The sequence below is a fragment of the Lolium rigidum genome, chromosome 4 (genome assembly GCF_022539505.1).
Source record: "Lolium rigidum isolate FL_2022 chromosome 4, APGP_CSIRO_Lrig_0.1, whole genome shotgun sequence".
Lineage (NCBI taxonomy): Eukaryota > Viridiplantae > Streptophyta > Magnoliopsida > Poales > Poaceae > Lolium > Lolium rigidum.
In genome coordinates, this window is record NC_061511.1 from 93,683,793 (window position 1) to 93,699,072 (window position 15,280).

Here is a 15,280-nt window from a genome sequence, read left to right on the forward strand (position 1 = left end):
CTTTAAATCTTTTCTTCCTTATCCCCATAGCAGCTACTTGCAGCCATTGCTACACCAGACGAGGTGATCTCTATGATAGGCACGGTTTTAGTAAGACAGACAAGTTGTAGATAGCTAACCATGAGACACATGCCTCTCTCGGTGGAGACGACCGATCGAGCTCGCTCTTGTGATTGGGCTCCAATGGTCGAGGTGAGTCACAGCTGCAATGACAGAGGTTTGTGCTGGATGTAGGCACTGAGATAGAATTAATTAGCACAGAGGCGTAACTAGCACTAGATGAAGAAGGCATAGTACACATATCGGACACGAAGTCGCGTCTGGCGAGCAGCTCGCATTCACTTGCATCAGTGCGGTACAACAAAGATGATGAAGAAGTATTGGAGCTTTGAAGGTAGTCAGAAAAGTTAGTACAAAAAATAATACATGCAAAACTTAACCTGTATAAACGCACATGCATGGATAATTTTAATTTCTGCATGAGAAAGACATGTCAATTTTCAGTAAGACATGGTTTGATTTGTCAAATTTGATGCTCCTTAATGCATTTTAAGTGAAGATTACAGGTTTATTCATTATAATTACCGATTTTTAACGTTACGTGCAGCTGACTAGCAAACTATAAGTGTGTGATTGCTTGCTTCCAAAATAAGGATATGTAATCATTTTGTATAAGGTAGTCCCAATTAGTCGTTATATTGCAAAACTTAAAGAGTTCTGAGAGATTCAACTCGTTGCTACTCCATAAAAATGGTCATGTTGACAAATTTGATCCAGTGTTGAACAGAGCCAGAAACATTTCTAAAACTTGAGCATGGAAGAGGCTAGGGGTAAATGCCCCAAGGCCAGCCGAGCCTATCGTAGGTGCTGTCGCGAGGCCGATGTGCTCGTCGCCGGTACGTATCTCCGCTTAATAGGTACCTTAATTTGGGGCGCGCGCGGACGCTGCGCTACCCCGAGCTCGAGACGCCGCCGTACCGCTAGCTCGACCATGGCGGCGGCGGCGGAAGGTAAAGCTCCTCGCCGACAAACATATTGGGCACAAATGGGCAACCTTCGAGTAACTCCATGTTCCTTTTTTTTTGTCGGGATAACCCCATGTACCACCTTCCCAATAGAAAAAGTACTGTTCAACCTTCCCCTGTTGGGCCCAATATTTCACTTTTGGGTTGCCAACGAACATCTACATGGTAATTGTTATCGGTCTACTTGCTCCGACTGTCGAAGCCCAATAACCACAAATGGGCCTTTCTCGCTCATGCAATTTCGGCCCTTTTCTAATGAAACACAGATCCTATGATTGGCAAAAAAAACACGGAGATTCTACATAAAAGTTGTTTTTATTTATTTTGAATTATTGGGTTCCAATTTTTGAAACTCGCTCATGCACAATATGAAAATCCTTGATCGCTCCATAACCACATGGATAACGGTATTTTTACAAATTCATAAAGTGGATTTGAAATTTAAAACATATCCCGATAATTCCATGATTTAATCTATCAACTTGCAAGATCTTGGATCGAAAGAGCTTGTATTAGTCCGCAAAAATAATACCGATAAACCCGTCGTTAACAAGAAATGAAGGTTTATCGTTCGGAGAGGAGGCCATGTGGGACCCATGAGACAATGAGCGTCCTCAACGTTTCAAAGAAAAAGGCAAGTAGCCCGAAAATAGGGGTAAAAAATAAATCCTAGAAAGGAAACATTTATAGTTCATAGAGGTTGACATGTGGGACCGATCTGCCAGCAGCATCCTCATCATTTCGAAGTCGGCAGGGATCAGAAGAAAAAGGCTAATAGCCAGAAATTAGGGGTCAAAAATAAATCCAAAAAAGGAAACTTTTATTCTTCATAGAGGATGACATGTGGGACCGACCCGCCAGCAGCGTTTCAAAGGGGGCAGGGGATCAAAAGAAAAAGGCAAATAGCCAGAAATTAGGGGTAAAAAATAAATCCAACAAAGGAATGGTTTATTGTTCATAGATGCTGACATGTGGGATCCTTGAGCCACCTGCGACCTCAATTTCAAAGGCAACATATGATCGAAAGAAAAAGGCAAGTGACCAAAAATCAGGGGGTAAAAAAAATCTAAGAAAAGAAACTTTATTGTACATAGAGGATGACATGCGGGTCCCATGAGCCAGCACCTTACTCAACTTTTCAGAGGCGGCATGAGATCGAAAGAAAAAGGAAAGTGACCAAATATCAGGAGCAAAAAATAATCCAAGAAAGAAACTTTTATTGTACATAGAGGATGGCATATGGGTCCCACTTATACAAGCTCTTTCGCTCTAAGATCTTGCAAGTTGATTGTACATAGAGGATGACATGCGGGCCCCTTGTGCCAGCAGCTTACTCAACGTTTCCAAGGCGGCAGGGGATCAAAAGAAAAAGGAAGTAGCCAGAAATTAGCGGTCAAAAATAACTCCAAGAAAGGAAACTTTTATTGTTCATAGAGGATGACATGCGGGACCCATGCGCTAGCAGACTTCCTCGGCGTTTCAAAGGCGGCATGAGATCGAAAGAAAAAGACAAGAGACCAAATATCAGGAGCCAAAAATAATCCAAGAAAAGAAACTTTATTGTACATAAAAGATTACATGCGGGTCCCATTTTGCAGCAGCGGTGTCAACGTTTCAAATGCGGCTTGAGATCAAAAGAAAAAGAGTAGCCAGAAATTAGGGGTTAAAAAAAACTCAAGAAATTAGGATGGCATGCGGGTCCCATGAGTCCGCAACTTACTCAACGTTTCAAACGTGGCATGAGATCGAAAGAAAAAAGGAAATAGCCAAAAATAAGAGGGTGAAAAAAATCCAAGAAAAGAAACTTTTATAATACCGAGGATGACATGTGGGTCCCATGAGCCAGCAGCTTCCTCAATGTTTCAGAGGCTGCATGAGATCGAAAGAAAAAGGCAAGTGACCAAAAATAAGGGTGTAAAAAAATCCAAGAAAAGAGACTTGATTGTACATAGAGGATGACATGCGGGACCCATGAGGTAGCAGCATACTCAACGTTTCCATGGCAGCACAGGACCAACAAAAAAGAGGAAGTAGCCAGAAATCAGGGGGTCAATAAAATTCAAGAAAAGAAAGATTTCAATTGGGTTGCATCTGGCCGTCTGGGCCTTCGAACTATCTTGCTGGACGCTTTTGGACTCGTACCGTTTCAGCCCACTCCAAAACTGGAAAGTCCTATGCTTCGTAAAAACAAAAACAAGGAGATTCAACATATAAGTTTGTTTATTTAATACTCCCTCCGTTCCTTTCTATAGTGCCTATTGTTTTTTAGCACGGAAATTAGCGCAAGCAATTGTTTTAACAGAAAACCCCCTACTGCGTGAGAGAGAAAAAAGGAACGTAATCAGATCGGAGGAAATCGTGGACTTGCCATAACCGTTCGCGTGAAGGACTCCTCTGTCCCGTTATTCGCTGGCGAAATTCCCTGATCCAACCGATTTAAGAGGAGGCGTGCGTGGGTTTTAAGAGGAGGCGTGCGTGGGTGTCCAGGATGCCTACGTTTGTTTCCAGATTTTAAGGAACTAATAGATTGGTTTCCGTATATGCGGAACTCACCTGATCGGTGGAAGGACTAAATCGCAAAAAACACAGCCTCAACTCTTATATTTTGAAACAAATGTGAAAAATCAATAGGCACTATAAAAAGGAACGGAGGGAGTAATAAAGATTTATTTTTTCCGGTTGCAACAGCTCAGAGCGAAATACACTGTTTATTGTGTGAAAAATAATCAAGATATCACATGTTTCTTGTACGGGGAGGCTGGCATCGGGGACCCATGAGCCAGCAGGGTCGTCAACGTTTTAAATACGGCAGAGGATCGAAAGAAAAAATAAACCAAAAATCTGTTGGTAAAAAATCCAAAAAAATAAACATTTTTCGTTCTGAGAGGATGACATGCGGGACCCATGAGGCAGCAGCATCCTCAACGTTTCCAAGGCGACACAGGATTTTAAAAAAGACAAAATAGCCAGAAATTAGAGGTCAAAATAACTCCAAGAAAGGAAAGGTTTATTGTTCATATAGGTCGACATGTGGGACCCATGAGCCGAGCAGAATCCTCAACGTTTCAAAGGCGGCAGGGGATCAAAAGAAAAAGGAAGTAGCCAGAAATTAGGGGTAAAAAATAACTCCATGAAAGGAAACTTTTATTGTTCGTAGAGGATGACAGGCGGGACCCATGAGCCAGCAGCTTACTCAACGTTTCAAAGGCGGCATGAGATCGAAAGAAAAAGGCAAGTGACCAAATATGAGGTGCCAAAAACAATCCAAGATTTATTGTACATAGAGGATGACATGCGGGTCCCATTTTGCAGCAGCTGTCAAAAGAAAAAGAAAGTAGCTAGAAATTAGGGGTAAAAAAAACTCCAAGAAAGGAAAGCTTTATCGTTCATACAGGCTGACATGTGGGACCTATGAGCCAGCAGAGTCGTCAACGTTTCAAAGGCGGCAGGGGATCAAAAGAAAAAGGAAATCGCCAAAAATCGGAGAGTGAAAAAAACCCGAAGAAAATGAACTTTTATAGTACATAGAGGATGACATGCGGGTCCCATGAGCCAGCAGGTTCCTCAACGTTTCGAACGTGGCATGAGATCGAAAGAAAAAGGAAAGTGACCAAATATCGGGATCCAAAAATAATTCAAGAAAAGAAACTTGATTGTACATAGAGGATGACATGCGGGTCCCATTTTGCAGCAGCGGTATCACCGAATCAGAGGGTGAAAAAAAAACCCAAGAAAATAAACTTTTATAGCACATAGAGGATGACATGCGGGTCCCATGAGCCAGCAGGTTCCTCAACGTTTCAAACGTGGCATGAGATCGAAAGAAAAAGGCAAGTGACCAAATATCAGGATCCAAAAATAATTCAAGAAAAGAAACTTGATTGTACATAGAGGATGACATGCGGGTCCCATTTTGCAGCAGCGGTATCACCGTTTGAGAGGCGGCAGGGGATCGAAAGAAAAAGGCAAGTGACCAAATATCAGGAGCCAAAAATAATCCAAGAAAAGAAATTTTTATAGTACATAGAGGATGACATGCGGGACCCATGATCCTGCATCGTAAACGGCTCGATCGGAGAGCGTTGAACGAGATGGCGCGATCGAGAAAAAAAACAATGCCAGAGAGGCTGCCATCTGGGCCCTACATCCCTCGGTGGTGCGGATTTGCGTTGACTCGGCCGGCGAACCCGAGAATTCTAGATGCACCACGTCCCGCGCCACCATACGCAACGTTTTGGCCGTTTTCGTCGGGCTAGGTGGCCTCAAAAACGAGAAAAAAAATGTTTTGACATGCACAACGGACAGACCCAAAATCGTCGGCCATGGTACACCAACAACAACGGCGCGACTTCAACTTCGTCGGCCATGGCAACTTTTCTTGTAGTTAATTCCTCTGGCATCACGTGTGTGATTCGTCGCGCACATCGTGTCGGAGGGCGTCTCTAAATCGATATCGTGCGGATTTCGGTGGGTTCGCTGGGATCCTCAGGATACCGGTTTCGGGGCGTCACAAGTTGGTATCAGAGCCTCAGGTTTACGATACCCCACTAGTCCAGCCTTTAGGATAACCTTGCCAACGGACGTTATTGTGTAGACTGTCAAACCTAATTTCGAAAACTCGTTGGATAGATCTGATTAGCTCTGTTTTTCTCCTTATCTATATTCATTCTCCTCTTACCTTTGCGAGTTTTGAGTCTTCTCTCTTATCTGCTTCTCCGAGTCTTAGGTTCCGACGTGGGTTGGACGATCTCTGCCTTAACCTAATAGGACCGACCTCTGAAGATTTCTGATAGAAGAACATCACCGGTGGCTAACCTTTGTCTTCTCTGTTGACGCCATCTCGGTTTATGTGATCCTTCCTCTATCCCTTGTGTTTTTGACCTCATGAACCTTCGATGTCGATGTTTATCAAGATCGTCAATCTGTATTCCTGGAGTTGGTTGCACGATTCTCTTATTCATGTACAGAGTAATACTTTGAGTGCGGGATGGAGTCGCGACCATACCGACTACTCTTATTATTCGCTCTTGTTACTTGAATGGTGGATCAATGTGATTCTTACTCCTTCCATCTTTGTGTACGGTGTCTGATCATCTGCGACCGAGGCTCCCGACGGAAGCGCATCATCAACAGTGGAACAACGACTTCTTGTTAGTGGTGTCGCCGATCAAGCTGGAGCAAGACTCCTTGTTAGTGGTGTCGAGAAGATCAACACTTCGCCATAAGAAGGTCCCACGTTCAGGTCGGGTGAAGATCAATGATGCGCCAGAAGATCCGATAGTTCACCTCTCTCCCCCGTACCTTGAGGTGGAATCTCGGGGCGAGATTCCTTGTTAGTGGTGTCGTTTGTAACGACCCGAAAAAACCCCATATATTAGTTTTTCTTCGCCGCTCGTTTTTCCGTGTCGTTCCAAGTCATCATGGCATCATGCATATTTTTGAACTCCAAAATTATTGTTATTAAACCCTATTTTGTTGTTACAATTAATCCGCTCTTTTTATCCCAAATAAAAAATATATTTTACTCTGCTTTTTTTTCTATATAAAAATTATTTGAAATGGTTTTGTAAACAAACAGGAAAATAAATAAAAGAAAACAATTTTAAATAAAAAAAAGGGAGAGAAACCTCCCACCGACCAGGCCAAGGCAAGGCCCAGCCGGCCTCCTCCTAGCCCAACCGGCCACCTTGCAGCCCACCTAAGCCCACCTTCAAACCCTAGGGTTCCCAACCGGCTCCCTGGCATTTTGCCTCTCCACCCCCCTCCGCCGCCGGCACCCTCTTTGCAGAAAACCCCCTCCCCCTTTTCTTTTCTCAACCCGGTCCTCCCACCAACCACCACTCTCTCCCATCTCTCTCAGCCTCTCTTCTACCCGACGCCAGGAGAGGCGTCTCTCCACGCTCGAGCCTGAGCCGCTCCTACTCGCCGTCCTCTCCAACTCCGGCCGCCGCGTAGGCCCGCATCTACCTCGTCGCCCCGGCCCTGCCTCGCGACCACCGGCTCGCGTCGCGGGCAACCTTCTCCGCCACGGCCTCCACGATCCCCGGCGTCCTCTGCGCGCCCCCGACGCCGCCCTGCTAGTGCGACCCCGCGTCGCATCTCTTCCGCCCCTTCCCGTCGACAAGTCCAGCGCGCCGCCCCATCACCGTCCCGTTCTCCGTGGTCTCTGCAACGCCTCCTCTTCGGCCCCACGCACGCGGCCGCGTGTTTCCGCCCAGCTCAAGGCCGGCCGCTTCAGCCTCTGTTGATACCCGACGCGGGCGTCGTCGCCAGGTCCTGCTCCTCCCGCGCAACCTCGCCGTGCAGCGCCGCCGTCCGCACCTATGCATGACGTGCCGCTGCTCAAGATCATCAGTCCACCGAGTGCTTCGTCGTTGATGCGGTTTCTTTCACTTTGAGCTCGTCCTCTATGTGTGTTGCGGCAGCAGCTACACATGCTTCATGCGCCGTTGTTTTGGCTCAGGGCTTGGCTTGTATGTATCCTCACGGTGGACCTGTGCTCGGTTTCTACTTGCATCACATCACATTTCGAATCCGATGCAAGTATCCATTCATGAATGTTCCTTTCTTTTTTGCCGTGCTTCATCTCCCAGGCACTTAACTCATGCTACATTCAGATGTCACGAGATGCAGCTAACACAATGTTTTTCTTCACGGATTCGAAGGACGACAACCTTCGCTTTGGTTCCGAGATCACCAGCGCCTTCACAAGTTCGCCTTGGACAACTAAAGCCAGAACCCAAGTTCGCCTTCACGGTTTCGAAGACCGAACCCCGCCTTCTTCTTCCTACTCGAGCCCGAATCCGGCGACCATCCTTGTTATGATACCGTGAGACCCCGACCCTAACCAACCTATTTTATAAATGTGCTATATAACTTGTTGCTTTTATCATATCGCCATGTGTGCATCGCATATCATCTTGTGCATCACATATGTGGTTTTGGGTTAATAGCGAAACACCTAATAATTAAATATGGAATTATGCGGGATTGTATATCTTGTCCCGGTTCCATTTAATTTTGCCGTAGCTCACCCATGCCATGCTTATACCATGCTAACCAACATTTAATATGAGGGGTAGATAAACAACTTGAACCTATTAATTGTTTGTTCGGGTTTCCGATCCCGCTTAATGTGGATAAGATGCATTACACCATCGCTGCCATGTCATGCATATCATCTTGATCATGTTGGATCTTATTTATCCGTAGTAATAAGACTTGCATGCGTTGTGTGTTCCAGCATTTGCTTCTTCCCGGATAGGATCACGAAGTGGTGATGTGAGATACGATGAGTTCTCCGACAAGTTCTTCTGCAGCTTTTCACAGGCGAGCCCTCTCTCTTCACCTATTTTACTCTCTCCCTCGCACTGCTATCCTTATGTTGCGATTATTTATCGAGTCACGTGTCCTATTCCACTTGTACACCCTAATAATCCTATATGTATCATTCCTTACCCATAGCCGTTGTTTGATGTTTGAGCCTTGCGAGTCGTAGGCGTGTTTAGGTTATGTTGTTTATCTCGATCTGTTATCGGGATATGTTGGGTTGTTGGGAGGTTATCACATGCTATATCAGTTGTTGGAGATACACATGCTTTACTTATTTGTTAACAACTAAAATTGTAAGCGAGAGGCATCTGTGAGCCCCTTTGCGAAAGCATCGGAACTTTGACTCGCTAATGTCCCCTAGGACCCGAGTTCTTGTTATCCGTTCCGAGATTGAGCGCTCTACCCATGCGTGGGGATTCATCGGGACCCCCTCACCCATTACCTTTTCTCAAGTCTGTTGAAAAGGGGGCCACAACCTTGGTTTTATTTGCCGATGCCATGTATGCCATGCTTTACTTACTGTTGCCTTCGGGTGTTTATTTCCTGTTGCCTTCGGGTGTTTATATTTTTTACTGTACCCCGCGGGACGTTTAGCGAAAGCGTGTGGTTCGCACGCCTAGCCGCCGTCGCAAACCCTGAGTCCGCTTCGGAGTACGGCCGGACTTCGTTATGGGTAGCTTAGTCGGGTGGCCCCCCTAGACTTTCTTGTTGAACTGGGAACGGTCTTGTTGTGAGACATCCACCTGTCTTAAGTGGGTCGAGCATGCGTATGGTTACATTTGGGCAACCCCTGCAGGGTGTACATCTTATCGATAAGCCGTGTCCGCGGTTATGGACGACTTGGAATTGTATAGCTTGATCATAGAACAACTTACACTGTTATCTTGTTGCTAATAATCTGCTAATAACTTGCGTAGTAATATAGCATTACTACAACCAATACCTAATAAAACTTGTCCACCGTTGAGTGCCTTTTACATTGCCTCTTCGCAATTGTTGAAGGGGATATGTGTGTTTGGCTGGGTTATGCTTATGTAGTATTTATCTGTTACCTTATGCGCTCTCTTATCTTCTCTGATAGACGGATGTTGTAGCGTGTCTCTATTGGTTATAGTTTTGCTGCCGCTAAACCTACCATATAGCCCCAGGCGATATATATCTATACTCGCCCGGCGAGCATAGCCATTTCTAGTCTCGCTAAGTACGTGCCGGAGTTCGTTCCTTGGTACTTACTCTCGCCTTTTCCCTTTTCTCTTTTGCTTCCTTCCTCTTGTCGGCAACCGATGGCCCGACTTTGACAGGTACGAGATGACGACGTTAGCAAGGTTATCCTTCCGGCTCGGCCTGGGCAGGGTTATGGACGCCACTGGTTATCTTCAGGACTCTTAGTCCAATTTGTATCTTGTCCGTACTCGGACGTATTCGATCTTCTGTATGATTGGATCTTTGTATTGTATATTTGTATCTTGACTCATTGGAGTCTTTGTTGTAATATATGTATGTTGTGGGCTCTATTGTAATCCTGTTGTAATGTTACCGCTCGTGTTAATTCCTCTGGCATCACGTGTGTGATTCGTCGCGCACGTCGTGTCGGAGGGCGTCTCTAAATCTATATCGTGCGGATTTCGGCGGGTTCGCTGGGATCCTCAGGATACCGGTTTCGGGGCGTCACAAGTTGGTATCAGAGCCTCAGGTTTACGATACCCCTGTTGACTGCCAAAACCCACCGGCGGGCAGCGGCCTTGTCAACACTGTAGAGCCGGGGGGAGCCTAGAGCTGCGGCTGGCTGAGACCCCTCCGAGCGACGGCCCGCAATGCTCTTCTGGTCACACGCGGCGTTGCGAAGTGCAAGGGCGTGCCACCTGACCTATACCTGGTCGGGAAGGTGATGAGATTGCCTCGCTTAGTTTCCCCGCGGGGCATACATGTAAACGTTAAATACGAGCCTCGATCGGCTCTCAGGGTTATCCCGTGAATCGGCTCAAAGAGCCGATCCACCCATGATCCGTACGGGGTGTACGAATACTTGGTGGTCCTGCTTGATTAAGATGAAGCTAATGAGATCTACGACGATTTAGGGTTTTCACCACATAATCGGATCATCCTACTCCAGAGTTGGGCCGGATGGCCACGCACGGTGCTCGTAAGCCGATCCTAAACAAGGCCGTAAAACCAACATGAAGTTGATCCTAGGAACATCCCGTTTAGGACTTGCGAACGCCACCCTACGTGCCACAGGATCCTCCCCCTTTGTAAGGCCAAACTATTGCGAGATATTAAACTAATCCTTGTAGAACAAGGAGCAATCGTAACGGATCAGATCTACTAAATAATGATCAAGCGGGGTGCCGCCCCACACCCGAGATAGGCGTGAGGACGGCTAGATATGCAAGGGTTGCACTACGTAAGCATGCTTAAACGAAGAACAATGCTAACCCTAACACATCTAATGATAACTACGTTGCTCGCCATCAAAAGCGCTTCAGTACGAGCAACGCCTGAACACCGCGGGGCTTGTGCTGCCTAGATCGCAAGATGCGATCTAGGCAGCATGTCGCTTACCCGATAGAAACCCTCGAGACGAAGGAGTTGGCGATGCGCCGAGATTGGTTTGTTTTTGGGGTTGAACGTGAGTTGTTGTTTATTCCATAAACCCTAGGTACATATTTATAGTCCAGGGGACTTTCTAATGTGGGCATGCACTAAACCGTGCACGACTAAGATTCTATCTCTAAACTAAAACAGATCTAATATGTTACAGATACACGGGCAATTCAGCCCAAGACCCTTCGTGCCAGGCCGCCTTAGAATCCTTTCACAGGTAATCAGCACAAGCCCGGCCCACCTCTGGATTCGTCTAAAATCTGGTGATAACAACCCCACTAGTCCAGCCTTTAGGATAACCTTGCCAACGGACGTTGTTGTGTAGACTGTCAAACCTAATTTCAAAAACTCGTTGGATAGATCTGATTAGCTCTGTTTTTCTCCTTATCTATATTCATTCTCCTCTTACCTTTGCGAGTTTTGAGTCTTCTCTCTTATCTGCTTCTCCGAGTCTTAGGTTCCGACGTGGATTGGACGATCTCGGCCTTAACCTAATAGGACCGACCTCTGAAGATTTCTGATAGAAGAACATCACCGGTGGCTAACCTTTGTCTTCTCTGTTGACGCCATCTCGGTTTATGTGATACTTCCTCTATCCCTTGTGTTTTTGACCTCATGAACCTTCGATGTCGATGTTTATCAAGATCGTCAATCTGTATTCCTGGAGTTGGTTGCACGATTCTCTTATTCATGTACTGAGTAATACTTTCAGTGCGGGATGGAGTCGCGACCATACTGACTACTCTTATTATTCGCTCTTGTTACTTGAATGGTGGATCAATGTGATTCTTACTCCTTCCATCTTTGTGTACGGTGTCTGATCATCTGCGACCGAGGATCCCGACAGAATCGCATCATCAACAGCGGAACAACGACTTCTGGTTGGTGGTGTCGCCGATCAAGCTGGAGCAAGACTCCTTGTTAGTGGTGTCGAGAAGATCAACACTTCGCCATAAGAAGGTCCCACGTTGAGGTCGGGTGAAGATCAACGATGCGCCAGAAGATCCGATAGTTCACCTCTCTCCCCCGTACCTTGAGGTGGAATCTCGGGGCGAGATTCCTTGTTAGTGGTGTCTTTTGTAATGACCCGAAAAAACCCCATATATTAGTTTTTCTTCGCCGCTCGTTTTTCCGTGTCGTTCCAAGTCATCATGGCATCATGCATATTTTTGAACTCCAAAATTATTATTATTAAACCCTATTTTGTTGTTACAATTAATCCGCTCTTTTTATCCCAAATAAAAAATATATTTTACTCTGCTTATTTTTCTATATAAAAATTATTTGAAATGGTTTTGTAAACAAACAGGAAAATAAATAAAAGAAAACAGTTTTAAATAAAAAAAGGGAGAGAAACCTCCCACCGACCAGGCCAAGGCAAGGCCCAGCCGGCCTCCTCCTAGCCCCACCGGCCACCTTGTAGCCCACCTAAGCCCACCTTCAAACCCTAGGGTTCCCACCCGGCTCCCTGGCATTTTGCCTCTCCACCCCCTCCGCCGCCGGCCCCCTCTTTGTAGAAAACCCCCTCCCCCTTTTCTTTTCTCAACACGGTCCTCCCACCAACCACCACTCTCTCCCATCTCTCTCAGCCTCTCTTCTACCCGACGCCAGGAGAGGCGTCTCTCCACGCTCGAGCCTGAGCCGCTCCTCCTCGCCGTCCTCTCCAACTCCGGCCGCCGCGCAGGCCCGCATCTGCCTCGTCGCCCCGGCCCTGCCTCGCGACCTCCGGCTCGCGTCGCGGGCAACCTTCTCCGCCACGGCCTCCGCGATCCTCGGCGTCCTCTGCGCGCCCCCGACGCCGCCCTGCTACTGCGACCCCGCGCCGCATCTCTTCCGTCCCTTCCCGTCGACAAGTCCAGCGCGCCGCCCCATCACCGTCCCGTTCTCCGTGGTCTCTGCAACGCCTCCTCTTCGGCCCCACGCACGCGGCCGCGTGTTTCCGCCCAGCTCAAGGCCGGCCGCTTCAGCCTCTGTTGATACCCGACGCGGGCGTCGTCGCCAGGTCCTGCTCCTCCCGCGCAACCTCGCCGTGCAGCGCTGCCGTCCGCACCTATGCATGACGTGCCGCTGCTCAAGATCATCAGTCCACCGAGTGCTTCGTCGTTGATGCGGTTTCTTTCACTTTGAGCTCGTCCTCTATGTGTGTTGCGGCAGCAGCTACACATGCTTCATGCGCCGTTGTTTTGGCTCAGGGCTTGGCTTGTATGTATCCTGACGGTGGACCTGTGCTCGGTTTCTACTTGCATCACATCACATTTCGAATCCGATGCAAGTATCCATTCATGAATGTTCCTTTCTTTTTGCCGTGCTTCATCTCCCATGCACTTAACTCATGCTGCATTCAGATGTCACGAGATGCAGCTAACACAATGTTTTTCTTCACGGATTCGAAGGACGACAACCTTCGCTTTGGTTCCGAGATCGCCGGCGCCTTCACAAGTTCGCCTTCGACAACTAAAGCCAGAACCCAAGTTCGCCTTCACGGTTTCGAAGACCGAACCCCGCCTTCTTCTTCCTACTCGAGCCCGAATCCGGTGACCATCCTTGTTATGATACCGTGACACCCCGACCCTAACCAACCTATTTTATAAATGTGCTATATAACTTGTTGCTTTTATCATATCGCCATGTGTGCATCGCATATCATCTTGTGCATCACATAGGTGGTTTTGGGTTAATAGCGAAACACCTAATAATTAAATATGGAATTATGCGGGATTGTATATCTTGTCCCGGTTCCATTTAATTTTGCCGTAGCTCACCCATGCCATGCTTATACCATGCTAACCAACATTTAATATGAGGGGTAGATAAACAACTTGAACCTATTAATTGTTTGTTCGGGTTTCCGATCCCGCTTAATGTGGATAAGATGCATTGCACCATCGCTGCCATGTCATGCATATCATCTTGATCATGCTGGATCTTCTTTATCCGTAGTAGTAAGACTTGCATGCGTTGTGTGTTCCAGCATTTGCTTCTTCCCGGATAGGATCACGAAGTGGTGATGTGAGATACGATGAGTTCTCCGACAAGTTCTTCTGCAGCTTTTCACGAAGCGAGCCCTCTCTCTTCACCTATTTTACTCTCTCCCTCGCATCGCTATCCTTATGTTGCGATTATTTATCGAGTCACGTGTCCTATTCCACTTGTACACCCTAATAATCCTATATGTATCATTCCTTACCCATAGCCGTTGTTTGATGTTTGAGCCTTGCGATTCGTAGGCGTGTTTAGGTTATGTTGTTTATCTCGATCTGTTATCGGGATATGTTGGGTTGTTGGGAGGTTATCACATGCTATATCAGTTGTTGGAGATACACATGCTTTACTTATTTGTTAACAACTAAAATTGTAAGCAGAGGCATCCGTGAGCCCCTTTGCGAAAGCATCGGAACTTTGACTCGCTAATGTCCCCTAGGACCCGAGTTCTTGTTATCTGTTCCGAGATTGAGCGCTCTACCCATGCGTGGGGATTCACTGGGACCCCCCTCACCCATTACCTTTTCTCAAGTCTGTTGAAAAGGGGGCCACAACCTTGGTTTTATTTGCCGATGCCATGTATGCCATGCTTTACTTACTGTTGCCTTCGGGTGTTTATTTCCTGTTGCCTTCGGGTGTTTATATTCTGTACTGTACCCCGCGGGACATTTAGCGAAAGCGTGTGGTTCGCATGCCTAGCCGCCGTCGCAAACCCTGAGTCCGCTTCGGAGTACGGCCGGACTTTGTTACGGGTAGCTTAGTCGGGTGGCCCCCTAGACTTTCTTGTTGAACTGGGAACGGTCTTGTTGTGAGACATCCACCTGTCGTAAGTTGGTCGAGCATGCGTATGGTTACATTTGGGCAACCCCTGCAGGGTGTACATCTTAGCGATAAGCCGTGTCTGCGGTTATGGATGACTTGGAATTGTATAGCTTGATCATAGAACAACTTACACTGTTATCTTGTTGCTAATAATCTGCTAATAACTTGCGTAGTAATATAGCATTACTACAACCAATACCTAATAAAACTTGTCCACCGTTGAGTGCCTTTTACATTGCCTCTTCGCAATTGTTGAAGGGGATATGTGTGTTTGGCTGGGTTATGCTTATGTAGTATTTATCTGTTACCTTATGCGCTCTCTTATCTTCTCTGATAGACGGATGTTGTAGCGTGTCTCTATTGGTTATAGTTTTGCTGCCGCTAAACCTACCATATAGCCCCAGGCGATATATATCTATACTCGCCCGGCGAGCATAGCCATTTCTAGTATCGCTAAGTACGTGCCGGAGTTCGTTCCTTGGTACTTACTCTCGCCTTTTCCCTTTTCTCTTTTG